The sequence below is a fragment of the Ambystoma mexicanum genome, chromosome 9 (genome assembly GCF_040938575.1).
Source record: "Ambystoma mexicanum isolate Mex_15411 chromosome 9, UKY_AmexF1_1, whole genome shotgun sequence".
Taxonomy (NCBI): domain Eukaryota; kingdom Metazoa; phylum Chordata; class Amphibia; order Caudata; family Ambystomatidae; genus Ambystoma; species Ambystoma mexicanum.
The window spans coordinates 573,849,868-573,870,689 of record NC_090931.1 but is presented as its reverse complement, the minus strand read 5'-3'; positions in this window follow the sequence as shown (position 1 = coordinate 573,870,689).

Here is a 20,822-nt window from a genome sequence, read left to right as displayed (position 1 = left end):
ACACAAGGCGACAGCGGGCCCCCAATACGACTTGCTGCAGGCATCAGGGGTTGCAGCAAGGGGAAACAGACTGCATTGTGCCCTGCAAAAAGGTGGACACGGGGGCAGCAGGGCATCGGTGCACCAGGCAGCAGAAAGCGCCAAGCATGGATTTGGAGGCTTTTATCTCCATGGCCAAGCTGGTGGTGGCTAAGGATGGAGGCACTGGCTTCTCAAGCAGAGGATGATCAACCAGGGTCAAGCGAGGGCCCGGTTTCCCCCTTGATGTTTCCAAATGAGGAGGACGTGCTGGAACAGGAGGAAGAGGGACGTGAGGAAGAGGAGCCAACCTCAAAAAGGAAAAGAGTCATAACACAAAGGGCTTTGGCAAGCAAAGAGCAGGCGGCCAGAAACAAGAAAGCTAGAGCTACCGGGACAAGTAGCAAGGGGAGGACACAGGAGGCTGCAGCCGTACCGGTGCCCGAGCCTGTGGGGACACCGAGGAGACAGGGAGCACCCAGCACGCCTGCAACCAGACCGATGGCTGCGAGGGACGAAGGCCCCAGATCCTTGGAAACAGTTAAAGGTATGGTGATGCAATGTATGCAAGCTTGGGGGAATGGTGTGAGTGGTCAAATGTTGAGCGGGAACATAAATGCATTTAACCATTTGGGTAATGGGGTGGCTGTATTGCAACAATGCGGGGTGGCACCGGGCTCCGGGGTAGTGGGCTCCGGGGGTTATCAGCACGCAATGGGGAGCTCGGGGGCAGGGAACCTGGGTGTATGGCCAGCATCAGCAGGCCAAGCCACCGGCGGGGTGGCAGGGTCAGGGGGCCAAGGGCTGGGGGGCTGGTCCACAATGCCAACTCCAAATATGGGAACACAGCAACCAATCACCCAAGGCAGAGGCGGAGCGGCACAACAGCCACTCCAACAAGGTGCAGGGGCGGGGGTTAGTGGCGACAATGTGGGTATCGCTGCGGGCCAAACCCCGCAAAGTCAGCAATCCATGCCGGTGACAAGCACTGGTGCAATAATTGGGGTTGCCTCAGGGAACCAGCAAGATTTAGCAAGGGGAGGAGTGGCAACGCAACCCCCCTCATGGTGGGGGCAGGGTGTAGCGAATACAGGTTTACCCCCGGGGCCTAGTCCCTTTGTCAACCAGGATGGAGTCTGGGGTACTATGACGCAATATGGGAGAACAATGCCGGGCTTCGCGCCGGTGAGGGTAGCGGTTAATTCTCTGTCTTGGCATATACCATTATCAATCAAAGAGAAAGTATGGAGGAAGGAGTTCATAGACATTCTAGAGCTCATTGGGTTGGAGCCTTTGGGTAACGGGTTGAAGGAATTGTCAGAGAAAGAAAAGGAAAAAAGAGAGAAGGAATCACTTAAGACAGAAGCTACTATGCATAATTGGTTGCAGGCATTTTTTGTGTATATGTCAATAATGGTGGAGAAATACCCGCAGGACGCATTGTCAATGCTGGCTTATGGTCATTACATTCAAAGAATTTATTTGAAAAGAGGGGGTGAAGGATGGCTGCAATATGATAGAGCGTTCCGTTTAAAAATGCAAGTATGGCCAGCCTTATCCTGGGATGAAATGGATGTGGGTGGGGTTTTGGATAAATTGGTGCTTACGGGAGAGGGAAGTGAGAAATCCGCAGTTGAGAAACCTCAGTTTTGGAGGGGCAGGGGGGGTTTCACCCGGCGGGCGAGGGCGTCCTTTCGCGGGCTCTCCTCCTGGAACAACAGATCCAGCTTCCAGGGGGAGCAAGCAGAATGCTAGAGGGTCAATTCAGAAGAGGGTTGCCCCTTTGGTAAAGCGTGCCGGTTTAGGAACCCTCGTGGAGCCAACAGCAAGGAACGCAACACCGCTTCCAGCGAGGGGAGGCGCAAGAGTAGTCCAAAGGTTAGAGACAAGGTCAAAAAAGATTAATGCGGGTAACACAATGTCAAAAATGATCCAGAATGAGAAATGTATTGGTATGATTAAAATGGGGTTGCCAACCCCGGTTAAGCTACAGGCAATGACTCCATGGTTAAATATTTATCATAATTATCAAGATGCCAGAATGTTGTGGGAAGGTTTCAGGTGGGGCTTCAAGATCCTGAGTATAGTGAGAAAAAAGGGCAAAGAGGCAGCCAACCTGCGGTCAGCGCTGGGCTTGCCGGAAGTGGTGGCCAAGAAAGTGGCCAAAGAGGTGGCGCTAGGCAGAGTGGCTGGCCCATTTGAGCATCCTCCAATGCCAAACTTAGTGGTATCTCCACTGGGGCTGGTGCCCAAGAAGGAAGCAGGGCAATTTCGGTTGATCCATCACCTCTCTTTCCCAGAAGGGGAGTCAGTCAATGATGGGATTAGCGAGGATAGGGCCAGGGTACATTATACATCTTTTGAGGACGCCGTGGAGGTGGTGAAGGCTGCCGGGAAGGGAGCCCTTATGGGTAAATCAGACATAGAGTCAGCATTCCGGTTGCTACCCATTCACGAAGAAAGCCAGCACTTGTTGGGCTTTAAGGTGCAAAATCTGTATTACTATGACAAATGTTTACCGATGGGGTGTGCCATTTCTTGTGCCTATTTTGAAGCATTTAGCAGCTTTTTGGAGTTCGCGGTGAAGCAAGAATGCCACGAAGGGGCTGTAGTCCATTACCTGGACGATTTTTTGTTCATTGGGAGTGAAGGGTCTAGGCAATGCGAGAACCTCATGGCCACGTTTGAGAGGCTGATGGAGGTCATGGGGGTACCGTTGGCCAGAGAGAAAATGCTGGGCCCAGTGACATGTCTTACCTTCTTGGGGATTGAGATTGATTCTGTGAAGGGGGAATGCAGGCTGCCCCAGGATAAAGTAGCAAAATTGAAGGGGGTCATCGGGGGGCTGGGAGGGAAGAAAAAGGCGACACTCAGGGAACTGCAGGTACTGGCCGGTTACCTTAATTTTGCAGGGAAAGTCATCCCAGTAGGCAGAACATTTGCAAGGAATGTGGAACTAAAAATGGTCGGCCTACAACATGCAAATCAACACGTCAGGCTAGGGGCGGAGTTGCGGGATGACCTAGAAATGTGGGACAACTTTTTGGACAACTTTAATGGGGTGTTGATCTGGCGCAGCCAAGATGGTCGCAAGGGCAGGCATAAGTTGGTCACAGACGCATCAGGAGCAAAGGGGTTCGGTGCAATTTTGGGTAACAAATGGTGTGGGAAGGCATGGCCCCAAGAATGGCAGCGCAAAGGGGTCACAAAGGACATCACGCTGCTGGAACTCTTCCCCATTGTGGTAGCATTCAAACTGTGGGGGGAACAGCTGGCGAACAGCAGAGTCATACTATGGTCGGACAACTTAGCAGTGGTCCAAGTCATTAACCAAGAGGCTGCCAGTGGCAGAAGAGTGTTGCAGCTGCTAAGAGAGTTGCAGAAATGCATGTTGGCTGGAAATATTGAAATGCGAGCGAGACACATTCCTGGGGTGCTGAACGTGGCAGCTGATGCTCTCTCTCGTTTACAGTGGGGGAAATTTCAGGAGAACTGCCCGGGAGCAGCGAAGGTGATGTCCCCGTTCAAAGCTCACTGGTGGGACATGATTGGGGTAACCTGAATGCCCTCATCCAGACGGCTTTGGCACCAGGCACGACAAGGAGGTATAAAGCTGGCTGGGAACGCTACCAGAATTTCAAGCGGGAGGTGCTAGGGGTAAACCATCAAGGTTTGCCAGTAAGGGCCTTCATGGGATGGGGGTGGCGTGCGGGGAGGTCAAGATCTTGGATGGCACACCATCTAGCAGCTATCGCTCATTTCAGCAAACTGGAGGGGGAGACCGATCCAACTAAGGAACACTATATCAGAATGGCAATGAAGGGGTGGGCTAGACAGATAACAGTGGAGAAGGACGCAAGGAGGCCCATTGATGTAGACAAGTTGCAAAAAGTGGTATGTTGTCTCGGGGGGATATGCCACGGGGCCTACGAAACAGCATTGTTCAAAGCAGCTTTTGCCCTGGCATTTTTCGGGGCATTCAGGGTAAGTGAATTAGTACCTGAGAACAAAGGCGCAAAAGGGCTTAAGTTTTTGCAAATTCAGGATGTACAATGTTCAGAGCAACTAGTAATGTTATGGTTAAAAAGGTCTAAAACAGACCAGGATGGCAAAGGCTGCACGGTGTCATTACAGCTCATCGCAGGAAGCCCAATATGCCCAGTCAGTGCAGTTACAAGGTACCTCGGCTTGAGGCCACTGTCAGTAAAGGAAGCCCCGCTGCTCATCCATCAGAATGGTTCATCGCTAAGTCGCTTCCAGTTTAAAAGGGTGATGGAGCTGGCTTTAGAAGCCATAGGGGAAACGGAAGGGGTTTTTGGTACACACTCTTTTCGTATAGGGGCGGCGACTTCGGCAGCAGCAGTGGGCATGGGGGAAGTGGCAATCAAGCAGTTTGGGAGATGGAAATCAGGTTACTACAAACGGTACATTAGACCCGAGAAAATGTAAAGTTACATGTTTCCCCCCTTTTTTCTCCAGCAGCTGCCCAAAGAAGGAAGAGAACAGTTTGGGTGGTAGGACACTCTTTTATATCTAGGGCAAGGGCAAGCTGGTCGGAAGAACAGGAAAAGCTGACGGCGGGCGAGTTCTCAATAGAGTGGCACGGGGTGCCGGGGATGAGATGGGCCCAACTGCAGGAACAGGTTCTTAGGTTGGGGGAGAACAGGCGCAAGCCAGACATACTGGTTATCCACTTAGGGGGTAACGACCTCACAAGCTTGGGGAGGGGGGCGCTGATGCGCGAAATGATGTTTTCTCTGCAGGAATTAGCAGGACAGCTGGGAGAAACAGAAATGATTTGGTCGGAAATCATCCCGAGACAGGAATGGAGAGGTGCGGACAAGCACGCAGCAGTGGAGAAATCCAGGAGGAAAATAAACTGTGCTATGGCAAAATTCTGTAAGGGCAGGGGTTTTGGCCAGATCAGAAACGGGCTGATTAACCTGAAATCACCAGAATACTTTTGCAAGGACGGGGTTCACTTGACCCCGCTGGGCATGGATCTATTCTTCTGGAATGTTTGCACTAAAATCCTGGAAATGTAAGAAGGAGGGGGGAGCCTCGGTGGACGGTAAACCCACACGAGGCGTGGCGGTGTTTGCCCGGACAAACACATGAGGCAGACTCCGGATGAGCCAGGGGAAAGCGAGAAGGGTCGTCGCTCTTCTCAGACCCAGCACCCCTTGGGAGCCTAAGCGGCAGGGGCTTCTGGGAGGAACATCTAAGGCTCAGCTTCCCCCATGGAAACGGCACTCTCCCCGCCCAGGAGCACCTACAGGGGCAGGAGAGGCTCGGACGCCAAGGTTGGGAGAGTTGGGCCTATTCGCTTGGGGAAGAAAGGGGGAAGCAGTTTACTTTTGGACACGGAGCAATCGCCGCAACTTAGGAGTTATGTTTTCCACAATGTGTGCAGTGTGGTTTTGGTTTATGTTATTGTGGAATAGATCTGCGGCCCTTTAATGCCAAAAAACAAACAGGTCCCATGTGACACTTTTCTGGGGGGAAAAGGTAATGAGCTATGTACATATGGGATACAATTGGACAAATGCCAGGGTTATACAGGTGTCGACGAAGGCAACACAAAATGGAGGAGGCACCCCGATAACTCGGGCAGTGTCCGCTCTCCAGCGTCCCCTTCACGGATGAAAGGGGAGGAGCCAAGCCCAGCGCGGCAAAAACAACAGAAGCCCGCGAAAAGACAAGGAAGCGCGGCAAATCCTAGGAAAGCCCGCGAAGGGTAGACAAAAGAAAGGGGAGGGGCTTCTACTTTATAAACACACGGGAACTCCAGGGAAATCAGCAGCCAGCTCCACAGGAGACCCCCGCACAGACTTTAAGGAGCTTTTTTTCGTTTTCCCACCCACCAACCCTATGGAGAAGGAAAGCAGAAGGGCCTGGTCGTCGGCGTCGCAGGACGGCAGGCGGTGTGGCGGTGTTTGCCCGGACAAACACATGAGGCAGACTCCGGATGAGCCAGGGGAAAGCGAGAAGGGTCTTCGCTCTTCTCAGACCCAGCACCCCTTGGGAGCCTAAGCGGCAGGGGCATCTGGGAGGAACATCTAAGGCTCAGCTTCCCCCATGGAAACGGCACTCTCCCCGCCCAGGAGCACCTGCAGGGGCAGGAGAGGCTCGGACGCCAAGGTTGGGAGAGTTGGGCCTATTCGCTTGGGGAAGAAAGGGGGAAGCAGTTTACTTTTGGACACGGAGCAATCTTAGGAGTTATGTTTTCCACAATGTGTGCAGTGTGGTTTTGGTTTATGTTATTGTGGAATAAATCTGCGGCGCTTTTATGCCAAAAAACAAACATGTCTCATGTGACACTTTTCTGGGGGGAAAAGGTAATGAGCTATGTACATATGGGATACAATTGGACAAATGCCAGGGTTATGATATGAGTGTGATGTGAGCAGGGTTTCAATATGGAAACTATCTCAGGGCACTCGAGCAGAAAGGAGAGTAATTAGTAAATGTTTAGAAAGTAGGAAAAGGTCAGTATTTGTAACGCTCACCTGATTCCCGTAGAGGCGCCGGTCTTGACTGGGCGTATACCGTATCTTCAAAGGTGATGTGTAACACACGGCTGGCTCTTTGGGCTGGACCTCTGTGCACTGTATGTCTGACTCGAAGGGTAAGATGTCTGCAGATAGAAAATATGGGATTAAGGAACTGGGTTATTGAATGTCTCTCTCTTCTTCCCTTTCTCTTCTCCTGTAGAACCCCAAAGGTTAACGCTCTCACCTTAGGTAAGTGAACGCTGTGCTCTCCATCTGCCTCGGGGCAGCGTGCTGTAACCAGTTTCTTCACTGGATAAGGGGAGCAGGCCTCTTGACTTCAGAGGACTGCTGTCCGTCGTTTACTGCACGAACGGTAAGTTTCGAGTAATTCTAATGTCTTTAAAGTCTTTAGTAATGATGTTTCTTGTTTTGCAGGGTTCCGGCGATGGCGGATGACGGGCTGAAGTGAGTTGAAGATGGAGTGTGATGAATAGAAGCGCCTGGAAGCACGTAAGTAAGCGCTTGTTGCCTGCTTCACGATGCGCTCTAACTGTCTTTTTATTTTGCAGGTACAAGTTCGGAGCGGCTGCAGGGTGCCGGAATACCCACTGGGTTAGATGTGGAAAGGAGTAATGGCACGTGAGTATTAAAGTTCCCCAATGTCTTTAAACGCACCTTGTTTTGTCTTTCAGATGCGGGATGCAGCGCCGAAGGCCTCCGGAGCGTGCGAAGAGTTGGTAAGCTTTTGTCTTTCAGATGCCGGAATGCAGTGTGAAGACCTCCGGAGCGCACGAAGAGTAGGTAAGCCTTTGTCTTTCAGATGCCGGAATGCAGTGCGAGGCGTTGGTGACAGCCGATGGACCAGGTAAGTGAAGAGCTGTCACTGAAGACCGTAATGCTAACCTGTTCTTTCTTGTCTTTATAGGTGTTGCTGAAGACTGGATTCAGGATGGTAAGCCTTTTTCCTTAGGCCCAGGATCAGATGCAGAAGACACGATGAGCGTTCTGCTGCAGAGGATGCAGAATAACGCAAAGCAAGATTCATCCATCGGGTGTGGTTTAAATAGCCTCCTGTAGTGCTTAGGTGTCTCCTTCCACAGCCACGCCTAGGTAAGAAAAGAGTTCCTGCTTTCCAGAAGAGTTCCAGTGTTCTGAATCTAGGGAGTGGCTCCTGCCCCACCCAACAGGAAAAGTAGTTCCAAACAGAAGAGGATCAGAGGCTCAACTGGCAGGCAAGTAAGCAGCATGGTCTGCTGCAGGTAAGTCCACCCAAGCATTATGAGCCCGGCGCTTCCAGCGCTGGGACTGGGCATATTTATGAGCCTGGTGCCACTGGCGCCAGGACTGGGTCCAAAAGGTCCCAATTGGGACTGGTTGGCACTCGGAACCTGGGTTATGGATCTGCTTCCAAGGGAGTTGGGAAAACCCTGACCTTTTGGAAGCAGAGATCATGACAGTACCCCCCCTCAAGGCCCCTCCCAAACCGGGCTTCTCCGGGGGTTTTGGCTTGTCAGGAAATGTTCGGTGAAATCTTTTGATTAGGCGAGGAGCGTGGACATATTCAGCAGGTTCCCAGGATCTCTCTTGGGGGCCGTAGCCTTTCCAGTGAATTAGGTAAAATAGTTTAGATTTGGAGATCTTGGAGTCCAGAATGCTTTTGACTTCAAACTCGAGTTCTCCATCAACTAGGATAGGTTTTGGAGATTTAGTTAGTCGGGTTTGAGGTTGCACAGGTTTTAATAGAGAGACGTGGAAGACCGGATGTATCTTCATGTGGGGGGGCAAGTCCAACTTGACCGCTACTGGGTTTACTATGGTAGTGATGGAATAGGGACCAAGGTATCTTGGGTTGAATGTGCGTGGCCCTTTTAGAGGTAGATATTTGGTGGATAACCAGACTTGATCCCCTACTTGATATTGAGGGGCTTCCATCCGATGTTGATCTGCTCCTTTCTTGTATTGTTCTTTAGCCCTTTGAAGGTGAGAAACAGCTTCCTTAAAGGCTTGGGTGATTGTAGAATGCAGGTAGTCTACTGCTGGTGTTTCAAGATCTTGGAGGGGATCCAACTCCGAGGTTCGAGGGTGACTGCCGTACAAAAGAAAAAATGGGGTTTTCCCAGTTGCCGAATGGACAGAGTTATTGTAGGCATATTCGGCTATCCAAAGGATGTCTTTCCAAGTTTTTTTCAGTTTGTTGCAGCATGCAGCGTAAAATACTGTTCCAGAGTTTGATTGGTCCTCTCGGTTTGTCCGTCGGTCTGAGGGTGGTGACTGGTCGATAGTCTCACATCAATTTGAGCCGACCGACAGCAACTTTGCCAAAAATGAGAAATAAATTGACTACCTCGATCCGAAATTAGAACCGAAGGAAAACCGTGCACTCGGACGATGTTTTCGAGAAATTCTCGGGCCAGAGTTGCTGCTGTTGGCAAGCCTTTGAGCGGAATGAAATGCGCCATCTTGGAGAATAAGTCCACGATTACTAGAATCGTATTGTATCCGGAGCATGGAGGTAGATCGGTGATGAAGTCCATAGAAAGCGTATGCCAAGGGCGAGGTGGGATGTCAATAGGGCGTAAGAGGCCTGCTGGTTTTTCCTTTTGACTCTTGTTTTGGGCGCATACTCCACAGGACATTATAAAGTCTCTGATATCTTTTTTCCAAGACGGCCACCAGAAGTAGCGCTTGATCTTTTCTGAGGTCTTGGCCATACCGGGATGTCCTTCCATTAAAGAATCGTGATAACAAGAGATTACTTTTTTCTGTAAATCTGTGCTGGGTAGGTATAATCGTTCTTGGAAATACAATAAGTTGTCCTTTACTGCAAAGTCCTTTCCCTGCAGATGCCAATTCTGTATGTCTGCTGGAGTTACAAGTTGCCTGGCTTTATCCTTAACTTCCTCTATGGATTCTGTGGCGATTACACCCAGAATTCTTTGTTCGGGAATGATTGGTACAGGTTTAGGGTTGATCAAGTGTTCTTCCACTCCCATCCGAGAAAGGGCATCAGCTTTACCGTTCTTTGTACCAGGTCGATAGGTAATTATGAAGTCAAACTCGGCAAAGAACAATGCCCAACGGAGTTGTCTAGAGGATTGGGCTTTTGCGGTTTTCAAATATTGCAGGTTTCGGTGATACGTAATCACAGTAACGGTGTGTCGGGCCCCCAGCAGATAATGCCGCCAAGCCTTAAAGGCAGACTTGATAGCCAGAAGTTCCTTGTCAGTAATCGTGTAATTGATTTCAGGAGGCGAGAATTTGCGGGACCAAAATGCCACGGGATGCAACTGATTGGTTACCGGGTCCTTTTGTGATAGAACTGCCCCCATGGCAAGGCTTGAAGCATCAGTTTCCACGATGTAGGGGAGTTCGGGGCGAGGGTGTTTTAAGATTGGTGCAGAGATAAATTTAGTCTTCAAATCCTGGAAAGCTTGTTCCGCCTCGGTAGACCATTCAAAACGTTTGTTTTTCTTTAACAAGGCAGTGATGGGCTGGACTATTCGAGAGAATTCGGGGATAAACCTGCGGTAAAAGTTAGCGAAGCCTAACATGCTTTGCACACCTTTTACGGAGGATGGTGATGGCCATTTGAGAACTGCATCGACCTTCTTTGAATCCATACGCACTCCGCCAGGTGATAATATGAATCCCAAGAATTCAACTTCAGTCACGTTGAAAACACATTTTTCCAACTTAGCGAAAAGTTTGTGTTGATGCAATCTTTCGAGGACCATTTTCACGTGTTTCCGATGTTCAGATTCCGATGAAGAATAAACGAGGATGTCCTCAATGTAAACAACAACACACACATCTATGAGCTCTCTGAGGACATCGTTCATAAAATATTGAAAGGCGGCCGGGGCATTGCAAAGTCCGAAGGGCATGACCTGATATTCAAATAGCCCATACTTGGTGCGGAAGGCCGTCTTCCATTCATCGCCCTCTTTTACTCGTACCAAGTGGTAAGCTCCTCTAAGATCCAGCTTTGTATATATGCATGCTTTTCTGACTTGGTCCAGGAGTTCAGGGATCAAAGGTAACGGATATCTATTCTTAACGGTGATCTGGTTCAGGGAGCGATAATCTATACAAGTTCTAAGGTCTCCTTCCTTTTTTGGAACGAAGAACAAAGCTGAAGAAGCAGGGGACTTGGAAGGACGAATAAACCCATTTGCCAGGTATTGATCCAGGTATTGTCGAAGGTGAAGGTTCTCAGGCTCGGTGAGGGCATAAATTCTACTACAAGGAGGAGTAGATCCAGGTATCAGGTCTATCTGGCAGTCATAAGACCTATGAGGAGGTAGAGAGTTAGCCTGATCCTTCCGGAAAACATCTTGGTATTCTAGGTATTCAGGAGGTAACTGGGGAGTCTCTGAAGAAATTGCTGCCAGTGCAACACCAGGTGGAGGGTGACAAGTAGAGACACATTCTGGAAACTGGACCGTTCTTGCTCGCCAATCGATCAGAGGATTGTGTTTCTCTAACCAAGGTATTCCTAGAATAATCTGAAACTGGGTGGCCTTGATCACATCGAACACGATCTTCTCATGGTGTCCATCTTGACTTACTAGCGTCACCTCTTGAGTGGTATGCGTTACTGGCCCGGAGGCTATCTCCGTACCATCCACCGTAGTAATGACGTCCTTTACAGCCTTGGGACAAAGAGTTAGATTCATCCTCAAAACCATTTCATGATCCACATAATTGCCGATGGCACCGCTGTCGACGTAAGCTTCAATTGCATGTAATCGATCCGGATTATCAGGGCTAATGAGGACCATAGGTATCACGAAATGCGAGGTCACGGAACTGGTTTTCACGCTCGGCAAGAGGACCTCTATTCTTGTCGGGCGAGGTCGTTTCCCTGCTCAGAGTTTGTAACTTTGGTAACTGCAGCTCCTACTGCCTTCTTGGCAGGTTTCACCGGACAGTCTCGAAGAAAGTGCCCTGAGTTTCCGCAATAGAGGCATAATTGCAACTGTTTTCTCCTTTCCCGCTCCTTTTGTGTTAGAGGACCTTTCAGACCCCCTATTTGCATGGGTTCCTCGGAGTCTACTCCTTTGGAAGGAGTTGGCGGTTTGGAAAATACTCGAGCATCAAACTTGGAACGATCGGCCTTCCTATTCTGCAGTCTGTGATCTATTTGAACGACTAAGTCTATATAGTCCGAACAATCTTGTGGGGGATTCACTACTTGGGCTAACACATCTTTGAGCTCTCCACGTAGACCTCTATAAAACAGCGTAATCCTTTTGTCCTCAGGCCATTGAGTTTCCACTATCAGTCTGTTGAAAGACGCAATATAAGCCAAAAGGTCTTGATTACCTTGTCGCAACAAAAGAAGCTCATTGTCCAAGGCCTGCCCCTGTGAATGTCTTGCGAACAGTTTTTCCATACTGAGCTGAAAAGCTTGAAAATCATGGAGGACCGGATCATCTTGATTTACTAGAGGGATCGACCAGTCTGCCGCATTGCCACTAAGGTACGAAAGCACGAAAGCTACTTTAGCTTGATCAGTTGGAAAGGCTGCTGGCCGGCATAAGAAATGCAACCGGCACTGATTGATAAATACTGCAAACCTCTTTGGGTCACCAGAAAATCGTTCGGGCGGAGCCAGAGGTACATTCCCAGGTAGGTTGATCTGCACTGGATTCATAGAGGATGTAGAAGGAAGATTTCCCCCAGATGCGGGTAACGGGGTCTGTCCGGCTTGTGACTGTAGCAATTGTCTAGCGAGATCATCTGTTCGCTCCTTGGAAATAATCAGTTCCCTTCTTAGAGCGTTCGTTTCCTGATGGGCTGCATGCACTTCTGCCCTTAGTTCCCCAAGTAACTGGGCTAGCTGGTCGGTATCCGAGGTTTCCATAGCGCCTGGACGGGAGTTTTGTGGTAGGCTTTGCGTTCTGTAACGCTCACCTGATTCCCGTAGAGGCGCCGGTCTTGACTGGGCGTATACCGTATCTTCAAAGGTGATGTGTAACACACGGCTGGCTCTTTGGGCTGGACCTCTGTGCACTGTATGTCTGACTCGAAGGGTAAGATGTCTGCAGATAGAAAATATGGGATTAAGGAACTGGGTTATTGAATGTCTCTCTCTTCTTCCCTTTCTCTTCTCCTGTAGAACCCCAAAGGTTAACGCTCTCACCTTAGGTAAGTGAACGCTGTGCTCGCCATCTGCCTCGGGGCAGGGTGCTGTAACCAGTTTCTTCACTGGATAAGGGGAGCAGGCCTCTTGACTTCAGAGGACTGCTGTCCGTCGTTTACTGCACGAACGGTAAGTTTCGAGTAATTCTAATGTCTTTAAAGTCTTTAGTAATGATGTTTCTTGTTTTGCAGGGTTCCGGCGATGGCGGATGACGGGCTGAAGTGAGTTGAAGATGGAGCCCGTGTGATGAATAGAAGCGCCTGGAAGCACGTAAGTAAGCGCTTGTTGCCTGCTTCACGATGCGCTCTAACTGTCTTTTTATTTTGCAAGTTCGGAGCGGCTGCAGGGTGCCGGAATACCCACTGGGTTAGATGTGGAAAGGAGTAATGGCACTTGAGTATTAAAGTTCCCCAATGTCTTTAAACGCACCTTGTTTTGTCTTTCAGATGCGGGATGTAGCGCCGAAGGCCTCCGGAGCGTGCGAAGAGTTGGTAAGCTTTTGTCTTTCAGATGCCGGAATGCAGTGTGAAGACCCCCGGAGCGCACGAAGAGTAGGTAAGCCTTTGTCTTTCAGATGCCGGAATGCAGCGCGAGGCGTTGGTGACAGCCGATGGACCAGGTAAGTGAAGAGCTGTCACTGAAGACCGTAATGCTAACCTGTTCTTTCTTGTCTTTATAGGTGTTGCTGAAGACTGGATTCAGGATGGTAAGCCTTTTTCCTTAGGCCCAGGATCAGATGCAGAAGACACGATGAGCGTTCTGCTGCAGAGGATGCAGAATAACGCAAAGCAAGATTCATCCATCGGGTGTGGTTTAAATAGCCTCCTGTAGTGCTTAGGTGTCTCCTTCCACAGCCACGCCTAGGTAAGAAAAGAGTTCCTGCTTTCCAGAAGAGTTCCAGTGTTCTGAATCTAGGGAGTGGCTCCTGCCCCACCCAACAGGAAAAGTAGTTCCAAACAGAAGAGGATCAGAGGCTCAACTGGCAGCCAAGTAAGCAGCATGGTCTGCTGCAGGTAAGTCCACCAAGCATTATGAGCCCGGCGCTTCCAGCGCTGGGACTGGGCATATTTATGAGCCTGGTGCCACTGGCGCCAGGACTGGGTCCAAAAGGTCCCAATTGGGACTGGTTGGCACTCGGAACCTGGGTTATGGATCTGCTTCCAAGGGAGTTGGGAAAACCCTGACCTTTTGAAAGCAGAGATCATGACAGTATTAAAGATTCCGAACTCACGTAGCGTTCTCTGCCAAGAGTAGCAAAGCAGTGGACTGCATGCATCATTGACTGAAGTATTGCATTCGAGGTGGGTGGCAGGAGGCGGAGCCATGCAGTCATGTGACCGCTGCAAGACTGCACTGCTGCTGAGACCTGAAGACGCTATGTTAGGAGAAGGAGGAGCGAGAATACAAGCAATGCCCTTCCATCTGTGCCACAATCTCCTACGGAAACGTCGCTGCATGACACTACCAACCATTAACGCATGAGACAACAATGATTCTTTCCAAAAAAGCAGAGACTAGATAAGCTTAATATCCTATGAAAAGATAACAAATATACTGAATCTAGAAGAACCTTTTAAATTCAGTATTCAGTTTTCACTAGCCATTTTTAACTTTTGAACTTTCCCTAAGTGCGCTCAGCACAACACACACATACCAAATAGTCAATCACGTAGGGACGTAACTCGAGGCCTTTTTAATTCAGCACAGACCAGCATGCAAACACGTCAGCACTACTGCACCACCAACACAAATATGTACTCCATCCGGCTGGGAGCTGTAGTTCAGAAGAATATTTTTGATTACTGTGTAAGGTTATATGGACTTTAACCATGGTGAAGCTAATAGAACTAGCCTTAAAATCTATCGCCAACTCTACGACAGAGGGAGACAATCTATGAAAATGAGAAAAATTGATTACATGAGAACCAAACGATTCTTGTAAAAATCAAAAAAATCTTTTTGATTAAAATTCAAGTAAATAAAAAAAGAAAAAAAATATATATGGTTTTTCAGAAACGAATGTTTGAGTGGGAATTTTTGTGGACATAATTTTGTTTCACTGACTTGGTTTTTATTGGGATTCCCACCCATAGCCTCCTTCCCTCTGCCCTGCCCCCAACTTCGCCTCCCCTGTGTGGCATGCTAGCCTAGATTGATTAGAGTAGATGCTCAAGTGATTACAGTTTTGTGCAGATTTTCTCCTTGTTCAGTGTTTCATCCTTGTGTTCAATCAAGTAGGGTTATTCCTTCATGGTCGAGTGCCGGGTCATCTAATGGTGATGGTTCATAAATGCGTGCTGTAATTTAGTGTGTCTCATTCTCAGTGGTGGGTTGCCCTCCAGTAAGATATGTCAAAAAGCCATGTTTCTAATATTTTTCTGAAAGATAAGTGGATGTGTGTTTTTTCTGATTCTTTTAGGGATGGAGTTCCCTAATAATGATATGAGGGTGGAGAAAGATGTGCCTCCATATTTGTTCTTCTCATGTTGCTTTATTTCAATTGTAAGTCCCTGTTAGGTGACAGGATCCTTTGTGGCAATCAAGGGGTGATTTCCGTAGATCAGAAAGATGATGGTGAGTGCCCTGTGTAGGAAGTTGACATATGGCATGATACGTCTGATTGAGCACAGTGGGTAGAAGCAGTTTCTTACTATGGCATTGTCTCCTGTGAGTCAAAGGGCTATGCAAATTTCAAAGTTTCTTATCACTGTTGAGGTTTCCATCCTTTGTCGCATTTCTGCAGGCCAGGGCAGTGGTGCATGTGGTCCATTGTTGTGGGGTGGGGGGAGCATGACTTCCATTGTGTTTGTGTTTAGAGCCAGGTTGTTATTGGTTATCCAGACTTTTATCTCATTAAGGCAGCTAGGGAGAGTTTAATTGAAGTCGAGGACAGTTGTCATCTTGAACATTAATTGGATGTCATCCAAGTAGTTGTAGCACACTAGCCCAATATTGTGTTACTAGTATCTTTAGTGGAACCATGGATATGTTGAAAAGAAGCAGTGAAAGACTTGATCCTTGTGGAACACCACATTTGATGAGAATGGTGGCAGACCAGTAATTTCGGTTCTGTGGATGTTTATCCACTGGGGTGCGGTGCCGAAAGGGCTGCATTCTTGGAGTCTTTTGATTAAAGTTGTGTGGTTCATAGTGTTGAAAGCTGCCGAATATGCAGTAGTGAATTAATTTTTAGGTCATTCCAGATAGAGAGAAATGCAGATTCGGTTACTCTCGTTGGAATAAACCCTACTTGGGATTAGTCCATTATTCCATTTGATTCTAAGCGTTAGAGGCTTTCTTTGTACCTCTCACTTCACAGGATTTTGACTGGGTGGGGTACTTTGGACATGGGTTTATAGATGCTATGCTATATGCTGTGTGCTCTTTCTGTGGTATTCTTGAGAGACGTTCAATGCAGTGTCTTTGAAAACATGTGGTACTATTCCGGTGTTACGCAATTGGTTCATCAATTTTTAGAAATAGTAGGCTGGGGTTTCCTTGATGATTAAACTTTTGAAGATGTGCAAAGGTCTTGGGTGGTCCGGCCTTTTTGCTCTTTCATGAGTTTGAGGACTAGTTTGAGGACTAGTTCAGTGTTTATGGGTCTGAAGTGATTGAGCTCTGTTGGAATGATCTGGTTTTCAGTATGGGGGTTGTTGATTGTGTTAGGAGTAGCTGCATCAATGGCTTTCTGTATGTTGTTGATTTTCGACCAGAAATGGTCTCAGATGTTGTTTCACAGCTTTTGTGAGGGTTTGGGGGTATTGTTGCATGTGGCAGGGGTTCTCATCAGCTCAATGATGTTGAACAATTCCTTTTGGGGGTTGATCGCTGCTCCGATTCTTCCAATGAATCAGAGCTCCTTGGCTTTTAAGATGGCTGCTTTGTATAAGAGAATTTGCTGTTGGCATTTGACTTTGTCTGCCTGATTATGGTGTTTTCTCTAGGCTTGCTTTAATTTCTGTTTACTTTTCTTGAATGCTCAGAGTTGTGGATGTGTAGGCTTTTTTATGGAGTGAATAGTTTAAGGGGTATCAGTATATTCAGGATTGTTGTGATCAAATGATGTAGTTATTCTGCACAAATATCAGGCATTGGTGTTGTACATTCAGTGTGCCAATTTCTCTAAATTAAGGCTTTTCCAGTTTCTTTTGAATGCGGTTGCTAACTTTCAATTTAGTGAGGATATGTGTTTGTGTGTTCATTGAAAAAGGGATCATGAGAAGATCACTCCATATAGATGAATTGGGGTGGTAGGGTGGGGTGGTAAGTCCTTCCTTGAACAAAATTGCATCCAAGGTATGACCGGCTAAGTGAGTGGCTTAGTTGACCATTTGTTTGAGATGGATGCTTGCCGGATAGGTGCTGAGGGACCTGATTGAGGTAAAATCCTTGAGTATGATTTAGTTCCCATGTGGTACTGAGAGGTTAGCCACTGCCCCTAAAGCTTCTCTTTGAATCTGGATTACAGGTAGGTAGTCTGTTTATGTGCAGGAACAGCAGGTTAATTCTATGGTTGAATGTGTGTTTGACGAGAATGTATCTGCAGTCACGGATGTCCAAAGAGGGTGAGGTGATTTGTGTGGGCAACAGCCAGGCCTCCCCTCTCATTCCCTCTCACTTTGCATGTATCTCTTTGAATTTGTCTGGGAGGTTTTTGGATGACACTACTTTGTAGGCGCTTGAGTGACAGGTTTCTGTAAGGAAACTAATGCATCTGCCTCCCTTGCTCGGGATTTCATGAACATCTGTTTTGTGCTTTTCAATGGATTGTACGTACTGATTAAGTTGCAATGTATCTTGATATCCTTAGATGGCGGTCTGCTGCTTAACTCACAAAGTATTGAGAAGGGATTTGTTTGTAGCTTTGCATCCTGGGTGTTGAGCATTTGAGAGGTTTGCAGCTACTGGCTACATCTAGTTGCTGAATAGTTCCAGCATGTTGCATGTGTGATCTGCCTGTCCTGTGGCATTGTCTGTGAGGATTCTGGTATTCCGGGTGTGGTCTCTCCAGTCCCTGGTTATGAAAGGTATATTAAGTGAATGTTGTTCTCTTCTTATTCTACTTCTTTTATTGGTATATTCTACTGTATGTTGAGGTGTGTGCGGGTTACTGTCTTATTTAATTCTACTGTGTTTTCAATTATTAGTTCATTTCTTGATGTCCCTGGAATTATGCTTTTGGAGGGTTTGTAAGTAGAGCGATATCTTGAGATGTAAAAGGTTTTGAGTTGTGTCTTTTTAAACAGGCTGTCTTTGTAGGGAGGGTGATGATTAGGGTTCCAAGGCATTGTGAAAAGGGGATTGATTCCAGTGGGTCTTGGGGTTTGTATTGTGTTTACTTCATTTGTGCTTCTTGTTTCCCTTCTTGCTCATTGTGCCATGACAGTCGCTTTGAGGAAGTAGAAGCAGGCTCTAGCACAGGCACAGCTGGTAATTAAAGACCCAGTATCTCCGGAAGCCATTGAGTCACCCAATAGAAGGCTAGCTCGCTCCAGGCAGAACAGTTCTCAAAAGCCCTGCAAAATGTAATGGAGATTATTAACCTTCCTGGTCCAACACAAGTGGGCTTAGAGAAAGATTACCTTTTTGGGGAATATACTCCAGAAACCGGACATCCTCCCATTCACACGGTGGTGCAGACACTACTGCTCAAAGAGTGGAAAGACAATGATTGGCCAGTCCTTTACCACTTCATGGTCAGGCAATACCTTCTGCTGAGGTTTGAGTCTGAGTTCCCCAGTCCCTAAAGTGGATTCCCTTGGCTGAAATCTATCAATTCAAACTTCTGTTTCTTCCCAGGAGGTGACTCTGGTACACTCAACTGAGAAAAAGACTTAAGTGCCATTGAAACGATCCTTCTGCACTACAAACTACTCCATCCGAATGGGGAATTATACTGCATGTATAGCTCAGACTATGGTGCAAGACTCAAAACAATTATTTGAAATTATTCAAAATCAAGAGGCTCTCTCTCGAGTATTGAGTTACAGTGCAGACTCTTACCTGATGTCATGTTTGACAGACATTGTATCTCAGCAGCAGCTGCAGGCTCTTTCCCTGCCACTCTCAGGCAGGGATTTGTATAAGACCCTGTGAATGGATGCTACACCGAAGACGCTCCTCCTTAATTTTTCTTTCCTGGACTCAAAACTATTTGGTCCTCGGATAGAGGAAGTGATGAAAAAGTCATCGGATGAGCAGTATATTGTGAAGAATCTGATGGGATTTTCCCCAGAAACCTGGCCTGGGACCCTAATCATGTGGCCAGGGAAAGGCAGGCGCTTTCTGATCCTGACCCTGGGGGTGGCATACTGTGGGACAATCCCAGAGGTTGTGGGGGGACCAGACCAGGAAGACTCGGAGGAACCCCTTTTTTTTACTTTTCCCGTTATCCCTCCCTTTTGATGGCTTTTTGCCTAACTAAAGAAGTAGAAAAACCTAACTTTGATAAAGTGAACTCGATGTCACAGAATCGCATAGGGAGTGAGATGAAGTAGAGGACTAAAGAAGCATGTAGATGTAGAGTGTAGGCAATTGGGCCTAACAGCCTTTGCCAGGGTAAAGCAATTGGCAGTAATGGCTCACACCTGAAACCAACTGCCCCACCTATGGTGCATAAAAGGCTGCAGCTGGAGGGGGAAGAGTGAAGGAGCTGGAGCTAGAGCTGGAAGGCTGTCAGTAGTAGCAGAAGCAGAATAGCACAAGGCTGGCAGTTCATGAGGAAGTGTGATCACAGAAGGGACGCCGGAAAGTGGAAACATCAGATTTCATCTGCAAGTTCTGAGAGGGCCTTGTGTTCACAAACTCTGCTTTTCTGTGGCTGCACTGAGAAAGACGGGCTGAGAGTGAAGATTTCCCCAGGTGCGCCTAGTGGCTGTAATTGCAGAGCTGTGACCGTGCTGAAGCCTGAGGCCCATAGCAGGAAGCAAGCCAAGGGACAAAGGAGTTAAGGGACTCCCAGTTGGCGTGGCCGGACCTGAAACACCCTTGCTGCAGAGGGGTGTGTGTACCAAGTGTGCCCAAAGCCATAGTACAAGTGGAAGATGTCGGGAAGGTGGAACAGGCCGCAACCGCAGTGTTCCTGGAGCCGGTGAGTGGAACTCTGCGTAAAGGTTCACTCCAAAAACCTTGCGGGTAACTTTTACCAGCTCAAAACGTATCTCGCGTAAGAGTAGAAGCGAGTATAAACTGTTTGTCATTGTAAAAGGTATTAATAGTAATGGATATGTATCACGCGCACTTCTAGTGAAAATCGTAGTGTCTGCCTAAGGAAGAAAGCATCTCATTTCCCATTGTTGAACTATTACTGTTGCTGGAGTGGTTGTGTGTCCCTAATTAAAGAGGGAATGCCTGTGAAAGCATTGCGAAAACCTTAATGTTGACTTTCACAATTGTTACAAGTACAAATAGCATCAAAGGAAGGTTGTGTTTGGCCAATTGTGATTCCTGATAGGAGTTACAAATCATCTCTGTGATAATACGAGGGAATATAAGCAATTTCAGTTATTTAAGGTTAAGGATCTACCTTAAAGAGTGCTTGCGTGTACCTAAATATGTTTTCCCGTTGAAGACTGAACTTTGTAACATTAAGACCAAGTATTCTTTAAACCTAAAAGTTGTTGTATTAACGAGAACAACAAGCATTACCCAAGCCAAGGGGCAAACCCTTTCTGTAATAAAGCAAGCCCTGTTTAGACCTATCCACATGAACTACAGAGTTGTTAAAGGTCCAGTGTCCTCTGATATTATTGTGACATTGTTATCTAAAGTTGGAAAAGTGGCAGTATAGCTTCAGGTTAGCTACTGGAACCAAGACGGTGTGAAAAGAGCTGGAGAAGAGAGCTGGATGCTTGTAAAGAAGACTGAATAGCAGACGATCCGTAATGCTGAGACTGTTGAAGTTGAGAGAAGGCCAGTCCTGAAGCAGAGGCAGATTATACTTGTGGCTGTAAAACAGACAGAAGAGGCTACGAGGGTGCCATTTTCTTGGAACATAGGAAACAAGAGTGCCATGCCTACATGTAGAGTTCGAAGAGTCTTGTCTTTAATTACCTAACTATCCTGAAGTTTAAAATGGAAGCAGACAGGCCTGAACTGTGGTTGTGTATAACACTTTCAGTGGATGTTACATTGAAGCTGGTTGAAGAAGTGGGATTCTGTGG